Genomic DNA, 19,155 nt, shown 5'->3' with positions numbered 1-19,155 from the left:
GTAGATCAATCTTGTTTTTCTTGACATCAGCATTTCCAGCGTATCTTTTCTCCAAAGCATCCCACATATCCTTTGAATTAGTGTACTTTTTGAATGTATGTTTGATGCTATCAGGTAACGACATTTTGATTGCAGCCAAGGCTCTCTTTTTAGCCTCATACATCTTTTTATCATTGTCTTGCATGTTCACATATGCTGTTCTACGTGGTCTGCCCTCAAAGTCGTGTGTAGGGTTCGTGTACCCATCTTTAATGCATATCCACATGTGCGTATCCTGATATTCAATGAAGGACTGAAAACGATCCTTCCATGTCAGATAATTTTCCACCTTCATCATCTTAGGCGGTTTGTTGGTAGTACCAACCTCATGCTCCATCTTCAACAACTCATTCAAAGTAGACATGTTCGACATTTTTAACGTAACAGACTGAGAAAACCGTACAAAGTTTGTCTGAAAACAGTGGTTACCAAATTACACCGTTAGAATCGTCTAAAAAAGACGAATCCAATGATATATAATGGCAAAAACCGAATTCGGGATTTTTTTTTGTCCTAAAAATCCAAGGAATCTAACGGCGCAAACGGTTCCGTCAAACGAGCTACGGATCAAATTCTATTTGCAAAACACTGAAATTTTATCGACGCTTGCTAGAAAATGTTCCACTTTTTTAATTTGCTGGATTTTAAATATGCTGGTAAATTCGCTAGGTAATCACTTAAATTCGCTGGTCATAAACTTGTTCAATTTCGCTGATCAAAGTTCAAAGGTTCGCAGGTCAAATTCGCTGTTCAAGTTCGCTAGACAAATTCGCTGGTTTAGTTCGCGATTACGACGACTGGTAAAGTCGCCGAAAACCATAATAATTTCGCTGTGAAAATTTATACGGTTACCAAAGTCGCCTTTGGATTTAACTTCGCCGGTCACCGAGGTATCAAGTGTCAAATTCGCTGATCAGTCTGCGAATTAGTTAAAATCGCCTGTTAACTGTGGAAATTCAATCTTTTCGAAACTTTGAAGATTTTCTGGATTCCTTAAATAGTTCCTGCAAAATCGAGCCACCAAATCAGCAAACTTTTGACCCAAATTTGATGAACAAACCAAGAACAATCTTCGAATTTCAGCCAAATTCTTCAAACAATCAACCAACAAATGTCCTGCAAACTTGCAAATCAGCAAACAAACAAAGCAGAATATCAAAACAGCCAATATATTTCGAAAATTTTTATCAAAAACAGCCAAGAATTTTCGAAAATTTTATCAAACCAAACAGAAAAATTCGAAAATTTTAAAACCCTAATCTTCAAAAAATTCGAAAAACAACTCCCTGTTTCTGCCAAGCACAATTCTGAACCGAGCCTTCAAGAGCCTAACGCTCTGATACCAATTGTAGTCCCCTTGATGTTGTGGATCTTCACATAATCGTCTTTCCAATCAAGAGTGCGGAATCCTCTTGATCAGAATTAGCAGAAAACGTGTAGGAACAGAAATCAGCAATCACTTTCAAACCGGATCTTTATTGATTAACTATCTAACTGATTACAATCAATCAAGATCCTCACACACTCAAATTCGTCCAAACCCTAGCTCTCACGAATTTCAATGTCTCTCAAACTCTGTTTTGGCTGATTAGCTGATTAACCTAAACCCTAAAGCCTAACCTTGTTTATATAACACAAGGTTTACTATTTGGGCTAGGGTTTGCAACATGGGCAAGCCCAATTCGTTTCCCCTTGACCCAAATGGGTTTAGTTTAGCCCAAACTCTATAATCTCACTAATACAAAGCTAAACCCGCTAACTGTTTATCGTTTAACTAATTACAAGATATCCAAAGACCAAATCTAAGCTGTTGTCACAAATATGCACCAACATAAAGAGGTTTTAACCTCCATGCTTGACTTACATGATACTACATGATATCTATAATTGGACTTAGTTTAGGTTATTATTATTATAACTATATAAAGGTATAAATCTATATGAATATGGCTGAATTTGTGATGATAATCAGACTATGATTAGTTGTCATGAACTTAGGCTATTATATCTACAAACTAAGGTTCTTGTTATTGATTCTAATGGGCAATTTGGGACCCAAGAAACCACACACAACATAGTGTCATAAACAAGCACTTAGAACTAGATAATACTTTCGTATACCTACTTTTTGTTACTTTAAATTCCAAATCCGAATCTTCCATTCTAAAACCGTTAACTTACACACCTTCATTTGTCCCATGTAGGGTGACTTTGGTGATTCCATTCTCCAACTTACAACTCTTCACGAGATTCAAAGGAAAGCTTTGCAAAACCGTGAGTACACTTGCCTATTTTATGTTTTATACATTTTTGGGTGCAACATGTTAGCTTATTAAAATCATGAACACTTACTTATTCTTTATGCACAAACAATCCAATACATGCATGCATATGTTGTGATTGATTCGTCTATCTAGGTTTGTTTGTTTTGTGATTAAACTTGTCATTAACTTCGATCGAGCCTACCCTTAACATGTATAGCGCCATAGGAGTAATGCACCGCCTAAGAACGTTGGGTTATATTAAGACTTTAAACTTGTGTTAAACTTTGGTTTGACTTGATTATTCACATGCTAGATTTACGTTAATCTTGATAACATAGTTTGTCAAGTGGATTCGTTTAAACATTTTTATACTTATGCTGTGTACTTAAAAATTGTGTACGATTGCCAATGCTTTTTGTGTTGAACTATACTTTTAACATGTTGTAGGTTGATGATTATGATCATTATGAATCTAGTAGGGACGACTTAGAAACGCATATTGAATTACTAGATTAGCTTACTTTATTTTGTTGAACTTTTTGTATTGTCTTTCAATGTTGTACTTGATTTTCATGTTGTATTTGACAATTATTGATATGATATGAAATCGGTTTTGAATTAATTATTGTCACATAGTGTTATGAAGTCTTTGAGTAATCTCATTCGTCTCATTCCAATGTTTCTGACATCGGTTGGGGTGTGGCAATGATTTGGTTGATCCAAAACTTAAGACTTGCTATTACGTGTTTTAAATAATCATTAATCAATGTTGAATGTTTCACATAAAATAATCCAAATAAATAATTACATATATAAGACATTGTTCATAACAAATAAACTACATTAATCCGCTTCTTATTAACTAAGGCCCATCCTATGTCCAATCTTCTCATCAAGCATGTTCACCTGTATCATGTGTAAAAATAGTTTTTGGGTCAACAAAGGTTGGTGAGTGAACCTTATTGTTAATAGAAAAATAATATGTTTAAATTTGGTTTATTGAGAAAACGTGCGTTAACCAATGTAAGTAAATATGTTGTATGTCATATATCAAACCTCATAAAACAATCTCATACAATAAACCAATCAACTGTAATGATTCAAATGATTGTATGCATGTTGCACAGTATTATGGTGTGCTGCAAGATCTAAGCTCAATAAAATGGAGCTGACCTTGTGTGTTGGCAACGTCAAGTTCCGCTCATAGGTAATGGGGAACAGACGAGCCTATGATGATGTGATATCCAAAATGAATGAAATGCACCAAGTGATAAGCAAACAATCCACACATAACACATATACTTCACATAATGGTGATTGCACGTATTTGAAATTGTAAATTGTAATAATGATATGCGACACATGATACACCAAAAAAACATATAATAAAGAAAAAAAGGGAGTTGTAAGAATCACTCACAGTGGTTGCGTACAAGGATTACAGTGGTTGCGTTCAAGGATTCCCTAAAGATAACGCACGAGGAAAGATAGGGAATTTCGAAAGAACGAAAACGATTACCCTAAATGTTACAAAACCATATAACGATCTTGTTATTATTTAGGTTAAATAAGATTCCTAATATTTATAGTTTATAAAATAATTATTTAGATATTAAAATTTCTCATTATTAACATTTAATGTTATAAAAGGATTATAATAAAATTGTTAATTATTTATGTTATTAATAAATCTAGAGGTTTTATTATAAAAGGAAAATGAAATATATAAAAAAGGCAAATTGGATTTAAATAATCTCAACTTTTTCAATTTAGCCGATAATAATCTCAACTCAGTTATTGGCCGATAATAATCTGAACTGGTCCACTTTTGATCGATAATAGTCCGCCGTTAAAAATAGCTTAACGGAGTTAAGCTTTTTTCCGAATTACAAATGGATGTTTTATGGATTTTGATCAGAACGAGGATACGGGTCGATTTATGTAAAACTTACCTCGAAACGATGCTTCAAACAACTTGATTTTTGTTAATCGGAAGTTTAAACACCCAAATTGAAGCACCGTTTTCGTCGTTTGGGCCAGTATTTCGAGGTAAATTTTATATCAATCAACTCGTATACTTGTTCTAATCAAAAGCTCTAAAACATCAGTTTGTAATTTAGAAAAAAAACTTAACTCCGTTAAGCTATATTTAACGCAAACTATTATTGGCCAAAAGTGGAACAGTTCGGATTATTATCGGCTAACCACTGAGTTGGGATTAGTATCGGCTAAATTGTGAAAGATGAGATTATTTAAATCCAGTTTGCCTAAAAAAAGAAAACTGATATTTATTTATGGTATTATTGGTTTTAAGGGTTTTATTATAAAAGAAATAGAACTAAAAATAAAAACTGTTTATTAATGATGTTATTATAGGATTTAAGGGTTTTATAAAAATAAAAGTGAATTAAATATAAAACCCCCAAAACCGGGTCTGCGCGGATTCGAACTTGCGACCTCGGTGCTGTTTGCACATCGCCTTACCGCTGGGCTATGTGTCTAACTCAGTTAACGTCCTGATTTATTATTTACTTATACAAAAACTAAAGGGTTTCATATATCACTTTTATAAAAGAAAGCAAAACAACTGCAGCGAATTATCCGGAGGCCGGGTCAAACCCGTGACCTCCGACTTGTTTACAACATTCCCATAACCACTGGACTGCTCTGGTGAATTGTGATAAAATGTATTTTCATTAAACTTAAATAGATGTTTGGTTTCTTCAATGATTCAGCTTTATTAAAAAAAGAAAAGAAAAGAAAAGGTAGCGAACAAGTCGGGGCCGGGTTTCGAACCCGTGACCCTTGCTTGATTTACACGCACCAACCCACTGCACCACATCCTCAGTTTTGAAAGTGCTTCAGTTTTTAAATCACTTGAACATAGGTTGATAGTCATCTTCCTTACAAAATAATCGACAGGCGGTTTATATGATGCCCATAGTACGGTTGATTTAAATAATGTATAACGTTAAGAAATAATACTTATCAACAGTGGATTAATTGAGAAACAAATGGAATAAGAAAAATTGTTGGCCCATGTAATCAAGCCCAGAAGAACAGATTATATGAAAAGCCAAAGCTGGCTCTCAACAGTTGATCACAATAAGCAGTGCTTGTCCTAGATTGTCTCTAATGACAGTGTTTTCTATCAGCTGATAATTCTAAGTGCTGATCTTCATAACAACTGTTAATCAAAGAACTGCTGAGGTATAAAGACAGACGTCCTAACAACTGATGTTTCTCAAGTACTGATGAAGACTAAAGCACTGCTGACTCAAGGTCTGATCATCCTTTGAAGATAACACTGATCTCCAACATCAGTGCTTAGGCAGCAACAGTGGGAAGCTGCATCAGTATTTATGTAATCAGTTTTTTATTGTATCAGTGTTTTGCATGTATCAGTGGTTAGAGTTTGTTAGTCTGTTAGATGTGACTGTCTAGGTGACGTCAGCGCTAGACGCTCAGTGGTTAGGATTGTACTATAAATAGAACAGTACCTGTACTGTTCTATTAGCTCTTTTGCACCAATAATCTTGTACGAACAAACTAGTGAGCTCAGGCTAAGGGGGAGTTTAGTGTTCATGCATGCATAGTTAAAATTTTGTAATTCATACAATCTTTTGACTAATGAAATCATGTATGATGAAAACTATTCTTCTTTGATTGTGTTATAAAGTTTATTTTCATTTCTGCTGCACATCATTCTCTATTTCATCTTCCATTTCTGTTAAACAATACAATCAAAAGAAACTCAGATCCTAACAATTGGTATCAGAGCATAGGATAGTCAAATTCGATTTAACAATCAATTTGACATAAAAGTTCAGCTCAAATCTATTGATACTTAAAGTTGTTCGTATCAGTTGAAAAACAGAGTAAAAGGTAATCACGTACAAAGTTGATTATTCGAAAACTTTTGTAAAATCAACCAAGATGACATCACAATCACACGACCCTCACAACACCGGAACACTATTCAAGCCACCTATGATTGTCAGATCCGAGTACAATATCTGGCAATGTAGGATGGGCCATGTGTTAGCTCAATAAAACACCGGCTGCTGGAAGTCAGTCATCTTTGGACCACACGTTCCAATGGTGCCAAGTACTGAAGATCCCAAAGGCTTTGTGCCTAAAAGCCCTGAAAACTACTCAGAACAAGATTTTCAAAAAATTGAATTAGATGCAAAGGCTTTTAGCATAGTAGCCTCAGCTCTTCCAAATGACATTTATGCTGGACTGTTACATTGTAATGGTGCCAAAGAGTTGTGGGATGCTCTAAAAGAGCAGTTCGGTGGAACAGAAGAGGTGATCGAAAATAACAGGGAGGTTTTGAATCAACAGTATGAAATGTTTTGCCATGTCAAAGGAGACTTACTAACACAACGGTTTGAACATTTTAGTTGTCTCATTAGTGAACTTAAACTTGTAAATGTTGAATTTTCAAAATCAACTCTAAGTAGTAGGTTTCTAAGATCACTACCTGACAAATGGGACACAATTACTTTTGTGACTAGAAAATCTGTTGGATTCAAAGAATTAAGTCTGACCCAACTTCATGGTCGACTCTTCACTTATGAGAGAGAGTTAAACTAGAAAAAGAAGTTACAAGAATCTGGGAAGGTTGCTGATGATTACACCTTTGGTAACACAGCACTTCTGGGTCAAGAAGAATCTGGTAGTAGTAAGTATCAGAGTTATGATCATTACATTGACATAACTGCTGGTGGAGCTTTTAACGACTTTGATTCTTACTCATCCAACTATGCTTTTACAGCAAGTGGAGAAAACCAGAATTCTGACAACTTATCCTTTGAACTCAATGATCTCCAGCATTTTGATCCCACTGATCTGGAGGAAATGGACATATTGCATCAACTGGCACTGCTGAGTGTAAGAACCAGCAAGTTTTATAAGAGAACAGGAAGAAAATTTCCAGGGTTACATGGGAATCTAAAAGTGGGGTTGGATAAATCAAAACTAAAGTGCTACAAGTGTAACAGGCTAGGACATTTTGCTAGAGAATGCAGAAGCCAAAATAATGGACCAATCATAACACATCCTAGCCCTAGATCTCAAAACACACAAAACACTGTGCACTATTCCCAATATACCCCTACTGCTCATGTAAATACTGCTCATTATGCACACACTGTAACACCTGTTCCAGTGCAATATGTTCAAGCCCCTGTCCCACAAATTCAATATGTCCAAGCCCTAGTCTCTCATGTCCAAGTGCAACAACCTGCACCACAACATGCTGCACAAACATCTGCTCCAGCAGAGGCCAGTCAGCAAAGCTTCTTTACCTAAGGCTTTGTTGATTAGAGTAGCATGCCTGATGAGTTATCTGATGAAAACTTTGCTCTATTTGCTAAGAATGATGATCTTTGTGATGAATTTTGTTTTGCAGCTTTAGAGTCAATTCCAGAAGGGCTGGAAACTAAAGAGGGAGAATCCAGTGCTGAAATAGTGGATGAAATTACTGAAGTAGTGGTTACTGCTGTTGTTGGTGAACAACTGTTAGAAAAGGAACCCAAACCACTGTTAGAACCTCTTGCTAACCCATGGTGTAAAGATGAAGTGGAGAAGAACACCAGTGCTTGTGAAAATGTGTGTGACTGTGCCATGATGGCTGCAGCTAAGGTATCACCTCAAGTCTTGAAAAACCTATGTTCAGACAAATGCATTATAGCATTTGCTAATGTTAAAGAGTTGAATGAAAACCTTAGGGACAAAATTTTAAAAGATGAAGTACAATTTGAAAAGTCTGTTAAAGAACTGAAAAACAAATTGTTTGAAAAAGATAATGAGATATGCAGTCTTAAACATGAACACAACATAACCAAGGACCAACTTCAAGCCATGATAGAGAAATATCATGCTTGCAAAAAGGAGTTGGAATCCACCCAAATCACTTGTGAAAAATGGGTGGAATCCTGCAAAGGTTATGAGCTGATGTTAGAGAAACAGATCAAAAGCAATGTAAAATTTGGCATAGGTTTCAGGAAAAATGACCAAGTTGAAAACATTACTGTAAATGAGTCTGGGTCTGTTGAGATAATTCCAACAAACAATGATGGTCAAGAAATTAAAATAACTGATAAAAATGGTAACAAAATCATTTTGGAAAAACCAAAGGGGTCATCAACCTTTGAGGAGATTGAAAAATATCAATTCAAACCCACCTGGTCAGATGAGTGTGACATCCTTGAGAATTTCAAACCCATGGATTTTTCCACAGTTGAAGGTGTGAAAGCACCTAAGGTCAAGGTCATTCCTCTTAAAGACATCCCAACAGTGGTTCAAAACTCTGTTGCAAAGGAAGTTGAAAAGAGGAAGAAGAGAGAAAAAGTAAAAAAATTGTTTTGTGACTTTTAAAGGATTGTTTTCACTTAAAAGCCTATGACATTAACAAAACAAGCATAATTGAGCCTGCAGAAAGTTGCACCATCTGTGGAAAAACCAACCATCTTACTCATGAGTGTGTGTACCTCAAAACTTTTGAGGTTAAAAGAAAAGAGTACACATCAAAAAATACCTGTAAGTTCGTCAAAACAACCCATCATGAAACAACAACCATTTGTGTATGTCCAAACAGCTGTTACAAAACAGTTGAACAAAAACTCTGCTCCTAGAGATGTTCAAATGACAGATGCACCTCCTGCCAACCAATTCCAAAGAGGAAGAGGTCAAACTCCATACCAAAGGGTCCCATATGTTTATGAGGCTTACAAAAGGCATTCTAAACCAAAAGTGAACAGGCATCCTTTTGCAACATTTTACAGGGAATGGTCCACAACAGTGGTTAGAGAAATATTGTTAAAAAACTATTCAAACCGCTGAGCTAACCACTATCCATGTTCCTGGACCTGAGACTGACTCTGTTGTAACCCCATCCAAAGCCTTATTGGCCTTGGAGACCCTCCTGAACTAATTGTTTACTTGATGTGCAGGGAGCTTCTGCATGCTTAGATAGTCTTTAGTATGTAGATAGTGGAGGCTCCAGGCACATGACATGATGTAGAGCCCTACTCAAAGAATTCAAAAATCATGGAAGGGGTGATATATCTTTTGGTAACAATTCTAAGGGAAAAGTGTTGGGGTCTGGAACAGTTCAGTTAGGAAAAATCAAGTTTGAAAATGTCAATCTCATTGACAATCTAAAGTTCAACCTCCTTAGTGTCTCACAAATGAGTGATAAAGGCTATGGTTTATTCTTTACCCGGGCCGGCTCAACCATTTTGGTGGCCTAAGGCGAAGTAAAAGCTTGTGGCCTTTTTCCCAAAAAAACGTATGTAATTGAAAGTTAAACTTGAAGGGCCCAAGTGTAATTATTTGAAAGATTGTGTTAAAATTTAAAAACAAGAAAACAAAATGGAAGAAAATGGTGAACCCGGGATTCGAACCCAGGTCTCACCAACATCCATACATACACAAAACCACTACACTACCAACCATCAATCTGTTGATAACCCACACCCTAAAACTTTTACAAATGGATTACGGTGTCATCAAATCGTGGAGGCCCTATAGTTTTGGTGGCCCAAGGCCCAAGCCTTATTTGACTTGGGATTGGGCCGACCCTGTTCTTTACTAAGGATAGTTGCAAGATTATTGGTCCAGAAATGGTCAAAAAGATTGAAGAAATAATAGCCAATGGGAAAACTCAACTTGTTTCTCAAAGGAGTGGCAATGTTTATGTAGTTGATTTGTCAAAAGAGAGCCCTATGACTGATGCCTGTCTGTTCTCAACTGCCTCTAACAAAGAGACAGAATTATGGCACAGAAGATTGGGGAACACAAATCTCAAGACAATCACTACTTTGTCAAAACAAGGCCTTGTAAGAGGTCTTCCACAAAAATTGTTTACTTGTTTTGAGCATTGTGTTTCCTGTTTAAAAGGTAAACCACATGAAAGCTCATACAAGTCCATTGAGGAGTCCAAAACAACCAAGTGTTTGCAAATGCTGCACATGGATTTGTTTGGCCCAGTAAAAATCATGAGCTTGAAAAAAAAAAGATATTGTTTGGTCATTGTAGATGATTTTTCTAGGTTTACATGGACTTACTTCTTACATTCTAAAGATGAGACTGCAGGAATTTTGCAAGACTTTGTCAAACAGGTTGAAAAGCAATTTGACTTGCCAGAAAAAATCTTTAGGAGTGACAATGGAACAGAGTTTAGAAACAAGGAGTTGGATGAGTTGTAGGATCGAGATTCGATCAAATACGAGTCGGTCAGAGTTAAATCAAGTCACTAGAGAGGTGGAAACAATCTAGTAACCTTGAATCGGTGTTAGAATGTGAGTAGAAGCAGAGAAATACACTTTAAACTGGTTTTCCATTGATATTAGACGTTAATACATGGAGAAAATTTGACAGCACTTCATGTGAGAATTCTCTGAACCGTATCAAATGGAAAACACAACATCCCTATTTATAGGGAATCCATTTCGCACGAGTTAGCATGTCCATTTCGCACGAGTTAGCATGTCCATTTCACACGAAATGGCAAAGTCAATTTCGTGCGACCTGGCCTAACAAACTCCATTTCGTGCGAAATGGTACAAAACACAAATAAACTTAAACTTTTACACTTTAAACCCTATTACAAGCTACTGGCACCTCTTAGACTGATGACGTAGGCGATAGACATTGTGTACCAACAAACTCCCCCTTGGATATTGCCGGAGTCTTCAGTCAGCCTGTCTTCAAAACTTCCTTTCACAGAGACTTGAACTTTTCCTCTCTCTACTTCGGCTTTCTCTTCAACAAACTCTTCAGTTTTTCATTCTCTTTAGCAGCTTTCAGTTTTTCTTCAGCTTGCATCTTCATCCATTTACCTCGATGCTCTTCACGTTCCTTTCTCTCTTTTTCAGCTTTCAGAGCCTTCTCTTTCTCAATCTTTCTCCACTTAGACGATCATGCATTTTCAGAATTGATTCCTTTCTGAAAACATATTGTTGCAACTTTCTGAAACTGCATTGCTTGATCTTTATCTTCAGCTTTGAAACCAATCTTGTTTATGAACAAACACTCGATATCCTTTGCTGAGCAGTTGACTATCCACATAGGATCATACAAGTGAATGTATCTTATTTCATTCTCCACTTTGTATGTGATCACAGCTTCAGTTGATATGCAGCTGTAAACCCAACATAAGAACCCTTTATGAAAATCTTGTTCCATTTTCGGCAATGGAATGTTCTTCAACACCCTTGGCTTCTTAATCTGCAAGATTGTTTCTTCTATGCCTGTAACTGGATCTATCCTCTTCACTTTCTTCAGATAGTGAGGCTTCCAGTGTTTAAAATCTTTGAACGCTTCGAACTTCATCAAACCCCAAGTAGGCATATCACGCTCTCTGACAGGATAAGTCAATGTTCTGACTTTTGGCAATTCTTCGTCATCCCACCAGGGCAAAGACATTATGTCTTGAATATACGCGAAATATTGAACTCCAAACTCTCTTCGGATTGCATATGCATTTACCTGCGGCAGATACCCCCAACTGATTATGTCTCCCAAAGAAACTTCTCTGTCTCTTTTGTAGTACTTCAACAGTCTTTTGAACTTTCTTTCAGTATCTTTTCTGAACCATTTCTTATGTTATTCGCACTGCTCTTCTTTCGACATTTCATTAAAACTTTTATTCTTCACACTTTCCGCAACCTTCCTTCTCAACTCATCCTCATTCGCCTGACTGAAAAACTCTGCAAGCGTCGGAAGGTTAGAAGTATCAACATGAACGTTCTCAGACTGTTCTTCGTCACTACAATCTTCAACTTCAACTCTGTCGTAATTATCAGCATCTTCAACGTATTTGTACTGGTATTCAGGCTGCTGATTGATGTTTAACTGATTCAAATCTTCTTCAAAATCAAACTTGAAATTAATCTCTTCAATGTGCGTCATCTTGATGATATCAGCTAAAGTATAAGTGTGCAGAATTTCACCTTCCTCTACACCGTGCTCAAGACGTAGAATCAGTCTTGTAACATGATCATCACTTTCATCAACATTCTCTGTATCATCATGCTCCCCCTCACTTTTAGCATTCTCAGATTCTTCGTTAGCATCATCATGAAGATATTCATCGATCTTCTCTTCATTTGACGTTTCAGTGACTTTTATGCCTGTAGCACCTTGATCATCGTCATCATTGCCATCATCATCATCATCACCAGAAGCAGAATAAACATCCTCTGCATCATCTTTCAAAATATCATCATCATCATCATCTTCTTCTTCTTCTTCATCATCTTTTTCTTCATCAACTTCTACATCATCATCAAATACACCAGAAACTGAAGATATAGGACAAGGATCAAGAATAGACGTTTCCGGATCTATTGTTGGCTCAGACACAACAATTGCCCTTTCAATCACTTCAGCATCACCTTCAATTTGAACATCTTTGCCTTTGTTTTTCATTTCAGCTTCGATCTCAGCTTTACGTCTAGCTCTGACTTCTTCAAGCTCTATTTCTTCAAACTTCTGTTCAACCGGCTTTCCGATCAAATTCTCCAATACTTTATTCATCATATACATTTCATGCTCTTTCTTTGCATTGTTGGCTTCCAATTCTTTGTTCTTTAGCTTGAAGTATTCATTTTGTTCATCTCTTCGAGCTTTTTCTTCTTCTAACTCTGCTATGCAAACTTTTAGAATATCAATATCAGCTTGATCAGCATCAATCTTCTTCAACAATGAAGAATTCTCTAATTCAACAGACTTCACACGATCTTCCAACTTCTTTTTCTCAACTAACACCTCTTCCACCTTCGTTTGTAACTTCTTCACAACATCATCAGTTACAAAGTTAAAATCTCCAATGTCTTCAAGAGCTATGTTCTCTGTAACATGTGGAAAATATTTAAATCCAGACGATCCAGGAGTCGTTTGAATTGGTGGTTGTGAAGTTGGTGGCATTTGAAGGATGTGTGGTGAAGTTATAACATGTTGATCATGAATTGGTGTAGAAATACAAAGTTGTGGAGATGATTTTGGTGATTGTTGATGTGGTGGTGATGGTTGATGTGGTGGTGATGATTGTTTTGGTGGTGATTGATGTGGTTCAGCATGTGGTTCAGATTGTGGTGGTGGTGATTGATGTGGTTCAGCTTATGGTTCAGATTGTGGTTCTGGTGGTGGTTGTTGTGGTTCTGATGCAGGTTTAGGTTTCAGCTTGATTTTCAACTTTCGAACAGTTGGAGATTGAACACATTTCCTCATATTAGATTTCTTCCTACCTCCAGATGATGGTGGTGTTTGAACATACTGAACATGTTCTGGTGATGGAATATACGCTTCATCATCATCATCCTCACTCCTTTTTCTCTTCTTCTGTTTTTCTTTATTTTTTAGATCAGAAGTTACTTTTTTCCAACGCTCAGTTTCATCAACCTCTGAATCAGATGAGCTCTTTTCTTCATTATCACCTTCCTCACCAGCTGCTTTCTCAGTTTCCAAACCATAATCAATATTTTTCAACAGTTGTTCAGTCTCAGGAGATACTAGGTCTTGATCTCTTTTAGCATCAGCTTCTGTTTCATCTTCCTCTGGTTCATCGACCAGCATTGTTTCAACAGAATTTTCTTGCGTTTCTTTTGCGGTTGTGACGATGAACCTTCTTCGGTTTAGACTTTTGGCGTTCTCTTACCTCCTCTTTTCTTCTTTTCTTTTACTTCTTTCGTAAACCACTCATTTCGTGTTTCTTTGAATTCTGCTAACTTTATTAATTCATCTGCTGCACTCTTTTCTTTCATCTCTTCATCATTTCTCCACTTCAGATGATTAACTGGATCTTCGTAATTAGCACTCTTGATGAATCCAAAGAACTATGCCTTTGTTTTTGGTTCTGGCTAATTTTTGTGATACCTGGATAATATGATCAGCGTCTCGTTATCCATGTGATACAACACCAATAGATCATTATCTTCATCTTTCACTAGATCCGGATAAGCATGATCAAGCATCATTTGTACAAATCTCGGATATATCCAGGTTTTACTGCCTGAAGTAATGTTCTTTTTCGTATAGGGAAAAACTATTCTTGAGAAGTTATACTTTTTGTTCAACACTAACGCAGTAACCATGCACATCTGATAATCTATCATCACGTCGTATCCAGCCTTTCTATGACTAAGTGCGTGAACAATTGAGTGAATGAAGAACTTATACGGCTTTGGAAAACATGCTTTCAAATAGTTCGCTTTGTTCAACAGACCACTCTATCCCATTCTCAACATGCAACCCTTAACCATTCTCTCTGGAAAACTTGTAGGTGAATTTTCATCATCAGGAAAATTTAACCCTTCTCTGATAAGCTGTTCTGTGATGATGATTGTTTTATTTTCACCATTTAAGCTCACACTTGAGGTAACCACATCACTCTCTTCATCATACGTAGCATTTTTCCAGAAATGATCGATATGAGATCTGAAAACTCTGTGCTGATTCGTCAATGCCTTCTGAATCGGTAACCGCTTCATAAATTCCAAAATATCTTTGAATACAGCCATTTTTGGTAAAGTCTCATCATATACACAACAAGTGTTGTGTGACGGATCAAACTGCACATTTGAAACCTGAAACATAAACACAATCAACACTTTAAACACTTTTGAACAATTTTCAAACCAAACATATTTCACAGAAATGGTTTTAGACGAATTGGCCATTCAAACGAAATGAATTTCAAACGGAATGGCCAGTCTCAAACAAAATGGATGTCAAACGGAATGGCCATTTCGCATGATATGGAAACTTTAAACAATATGCCATTTCGTACGAAATGTGTTGTCATTTCGTTTGAATCTACAGTAATGAACAGTGAAATTACGTATTTCAAATCTTGATTTTATGATGAAATTGAAACCCAAGATATGTTCTATAACAGATTCCGAGTACATGGATGAGTTTTATTTTCATTTTGATCCACAAAATCATCTTAGATCTGAGTTCAAATCTCCTGTGTTCATCGAGTTCATACGATTCAAGATATCTGGTTCAAATTGAAGCCCTAAATATAAACTATATCATATTTCGATCACACTGTTTTGTTTGTTAATCAATGTGGTCCACAAAATCAACCTAGATCTAAGATCAAAGGTCATGTTCTTTAGTTTTCATACGAAATCGATAGATCTGGTTCAAAACAGCAACAATCATTACCTTTCCCATGTTCTAAGTTGTGTAAACCAACTTAGATAAGGATTACGATCAACAAAACAACAAGATATCGGCTTGAAATCGATAAAATCAGTGAGTCACTTGAAATCTCCTTTGAAAGTGTTTGGTGCGGAATGGAGAAACTGAGGTTTCAAGCGATTTGGCACCCTTTATATAGACGTGTCCATTTCGTACGAAATGAACAATTGAGCAATGTATCCATTTCACACGAATTCGACAATTGAAACGATATGGCCATTTCATGCGAAATGGTCATTTCGTATGAAATTTCATTTTTTTTCAAAATTTTTCAAATTTTTATCTTTTTGATTATTTTTAATTATTTACCACACACACAGTTAACCAAGTCCAAGTTAATGACCCTGGTCAACTATTTAGCCTGCCAAGTCCAAATTAATGACCTTGGCTGACCAAATTATGATCTTTGCTGACATTTTCAAACATGATTAAGTTCAAATTAATGAACTTTTAAACGTTTTGAGCAATTACCAACTCTTTTTCACAAACTTTCTTAACCAACCCTCATGATCCAACTAGTTTAGCACTATGAGACTTTGATCATCAGATCCCTAACGTCCGTTGTCGAAAATAAGATGAAACATTAAATCTTTTTGGTTTTAAGAAAGCAGGAAACAGTATAAACATATATACAAACATCTTTTTGTGAGTTTGTGTTAGGGGATCATATCAGCTGCCGACAAGCTACAAGTACCGTTAAGCTTTGATTTCATACTAAGCATTAAACAATTCACAGTGATTGCCGATATACTGATCCTTTTTAAATTCTCACACAAATTTCAATCTGTTTAGGATACGAATTAGTGTTTTAAAGCTTAACTTATACGCATGTACCACCTCAGAATATACTCCCGTATCCAGACCACTATATTCAGTCGTACAGGTGAGTGCACACTAATGATATCTGTAATGGGTGAATGCGAGGCCATGAGAGCTCAGGCTAGAACTTCCGTTCAATCAGAGAGATGATGGCTCGACTTTAGGTGGGTCCCCTTTGGGAATCTTCTTTACAACAGCACATGATTAGCATTTTTCAATGTTTCATCATTTTTTAAGCTGAGGGGAGGCTTTATGAATAAAGTAGTGCAGAGTATTATACGAGGACTAGGCTATTGCTTCCGCAAAACCAGAAGTCCTGGTATAATACCCCAGATATCATCACGTACAAAGACCTAGTATGTCCGAAATAGAGTCTTTCAGACAAAATTTCAGGGGTTACCTATATATCCAAGAGATGTTCCCCACGTAATAAGCAAGAAATGATTTAGGTTTATATCCCAAACAAACTTACTAAATGTGTAAAAACCTACCGGCATATCATCAACGAGACTGCTTAACACCTTTTTAAACTATACATTTCTTTAGCGTACTGCAACTGTCTAGTTGATGTACTATCATTTCCCCTTTTTCACAACAAATCTCATTTTTGTCTTTTTCAATGTTTTTTGATTTTTGTAATTTTATCATGTTTTTGGATTTTGAAATTTATCATGTTTTTGTATTTTCTGTAAACTTACTCCCCCTAAAATAAAAAACATATTTTTGTGTTTTTGGATTTATCAAAAGCAGAAAATAAACTGTACAGAAAACTTGACAACAAGACGTAGATCACTTCTGAACGTTGTCCTCCTCGGCTTCACACTCAACAACCCTCCCAGAAAACAAATTTTAAACCCGTTTAATTTTAAAAGATCGTTAAATCTCTTTTTATCAAAGGGTTTTGTGTAAAAATCAGCTCTCTGATCATCGGTGTGCATATGATCAATTCGAATCAATTTCTTCTCGTAGCAATGACGGATGAAATGATGTCGAATATCAATATGTTTCATTTTAGAGTGATGCACCGGATTTTTAGTTATATTTATAGCTGCCTCATTGTCCACAAAGATTGGAGTATCCAAGAACTGCAAACCATAGTCCCTCATCTGCTGCTGGATCCAGAGAATCTGAGAGCAACAGCTGGAAGCCGAAACGTATTCAGCCTCACAGGTTGAGAGAGCGACTGTGGTTTGTTTCTTGAACTGCCAAGTGACTAGTCGAGTTCCTAAGAACTGACAGCCTGCAGTTGTGGATTTTGCATTCAATTTACAGCTCCCGAAGTCAGAGTCTGCATAACCTGTAAGAGAAAAGTCACCAGATTTAGGATACCACAAGCCGGTGCTTGGGCAACCTTTAAGATACGATAAAATTCTCTTCACAATTGTCATGTGTGACTGTCGCGGACTTGACTGATATCGGGCGCAAAGGCAAGTTGGATACATGATGTCCGTTCTTGACGTTGTCAGATACATTAATGATCCAATGATCGACCGATAGTGTGTCTCATCCACTTTTTCACCCCTTTCATCCGGACATATCCCATGATTTTGAGCCAGGGGGTTGATGTTGGAGAAGAACTTCATCTCCCCCATCGAACTCATTTCAAACTTCTTTTTCATAACCTTCTTACAGAAGAATAAAAACATGTAAGGGCTTTGTTGATTTGATCACGCGTTTTCACGCCACTGTGAAGGTCACCAATGATTTGTTCTGAAGGATGATAAGATAAAGTTCTCGGCATGACTGTATCAGGTACGCTCACTTCCGATTGTAAGTTTGTTATATCCTGATCACCCGTGTGATCCACAGCTTCTGAAGTTGCAATATTTGGTTCCTCGTCAAAAATCGGATCGAGTTCCGATTCTGAGTCGTCAGATTGGTCAAATGTTGGAGCTGGTTCTTCTGGGGGTTCGTGTGCAGTTCCACTTGGACCAGCCTCATGATCATTTTAACCCTCGGTGGGCGAGGAAACTACCAATGGTCTCGGCATTTGTTCTTGTGACATAGATTGCTGATGTTGGTATAATAATACTAGTTCCTCCTCACTTGGCTCAGTCGGCAATTGGAATGACTTCCAGAGTTTATCATAATCGAATAGCAATATTTTTCCGGGAAGTTGTTCCGGAGCAGTAAACCGTTGACAGTCAACATGCTGAACTTGAATAATCTTCCCCAAGCATGGAACAAATACTCTCTTCAGTGGACTTGCATAACCTATAAAAAAACCTTCATTAACTTTAGCACCAAATTTACCATCTGGATCAATAAATGTGCATGGTGATCCAAAAGGTTCTAAGAATTTCAGATTTGGTTTATAGCGATGAAGTAATTCGAAGCAGCTTTTCTTGTACTTCTTTACTATAAGAATACGATTTAGCGTGTAACACGCTGCAGCAACCGCTTCACTCCAAAAGAATATCGGCAATTTGGAATTGGCTAGCATAGTTCGAGCTGTTTCAATCGGTGTGCGATTCTTTCGTTCTGCGACACCGTTTTGTTGTGGAGTATATGGTGCGCTGAATTCACGAAGAATGCCTTTGTCGTTGCAGAATTCAAGCATACGGTTGTTTTTGAACTCTGTTCCATTGTCGCTTTGAATTCTTCTGATCGGCAGTTTGTACAACATCTCCATCTTTTTGAATAAAATCATCAACGAATCAAACGTTTCATCTTTTCTTTCGAGACACATCACCCATGAAAATCTTGTATACTCGTCAGTGACTACAAGACAATACAGATCTCCACTTACGCTCTTCACGTTTACCGGTACGAACAGATCCATTTGGAGTCTTTCGAGCGGTAGTCTGATGGAGTT

This window comes from Helianthus annuus, chromosome 1 (assembly GCF_002127325.2).
Source record: "Helianthus annuus cultivar XRQ/B chromosome 1, HanXRQr2.0-SUNRISE, whole genome shotgun sequence".
Lineage (NCBI taxonomy): Eukaryota > Viridiplantae > Streptophyta > Magnoliopsida > Asterales > Asteraceae > Helianthus > Helianthus annuus.
Note: the sequence above shows the minus strand (reverse complement) of the source record.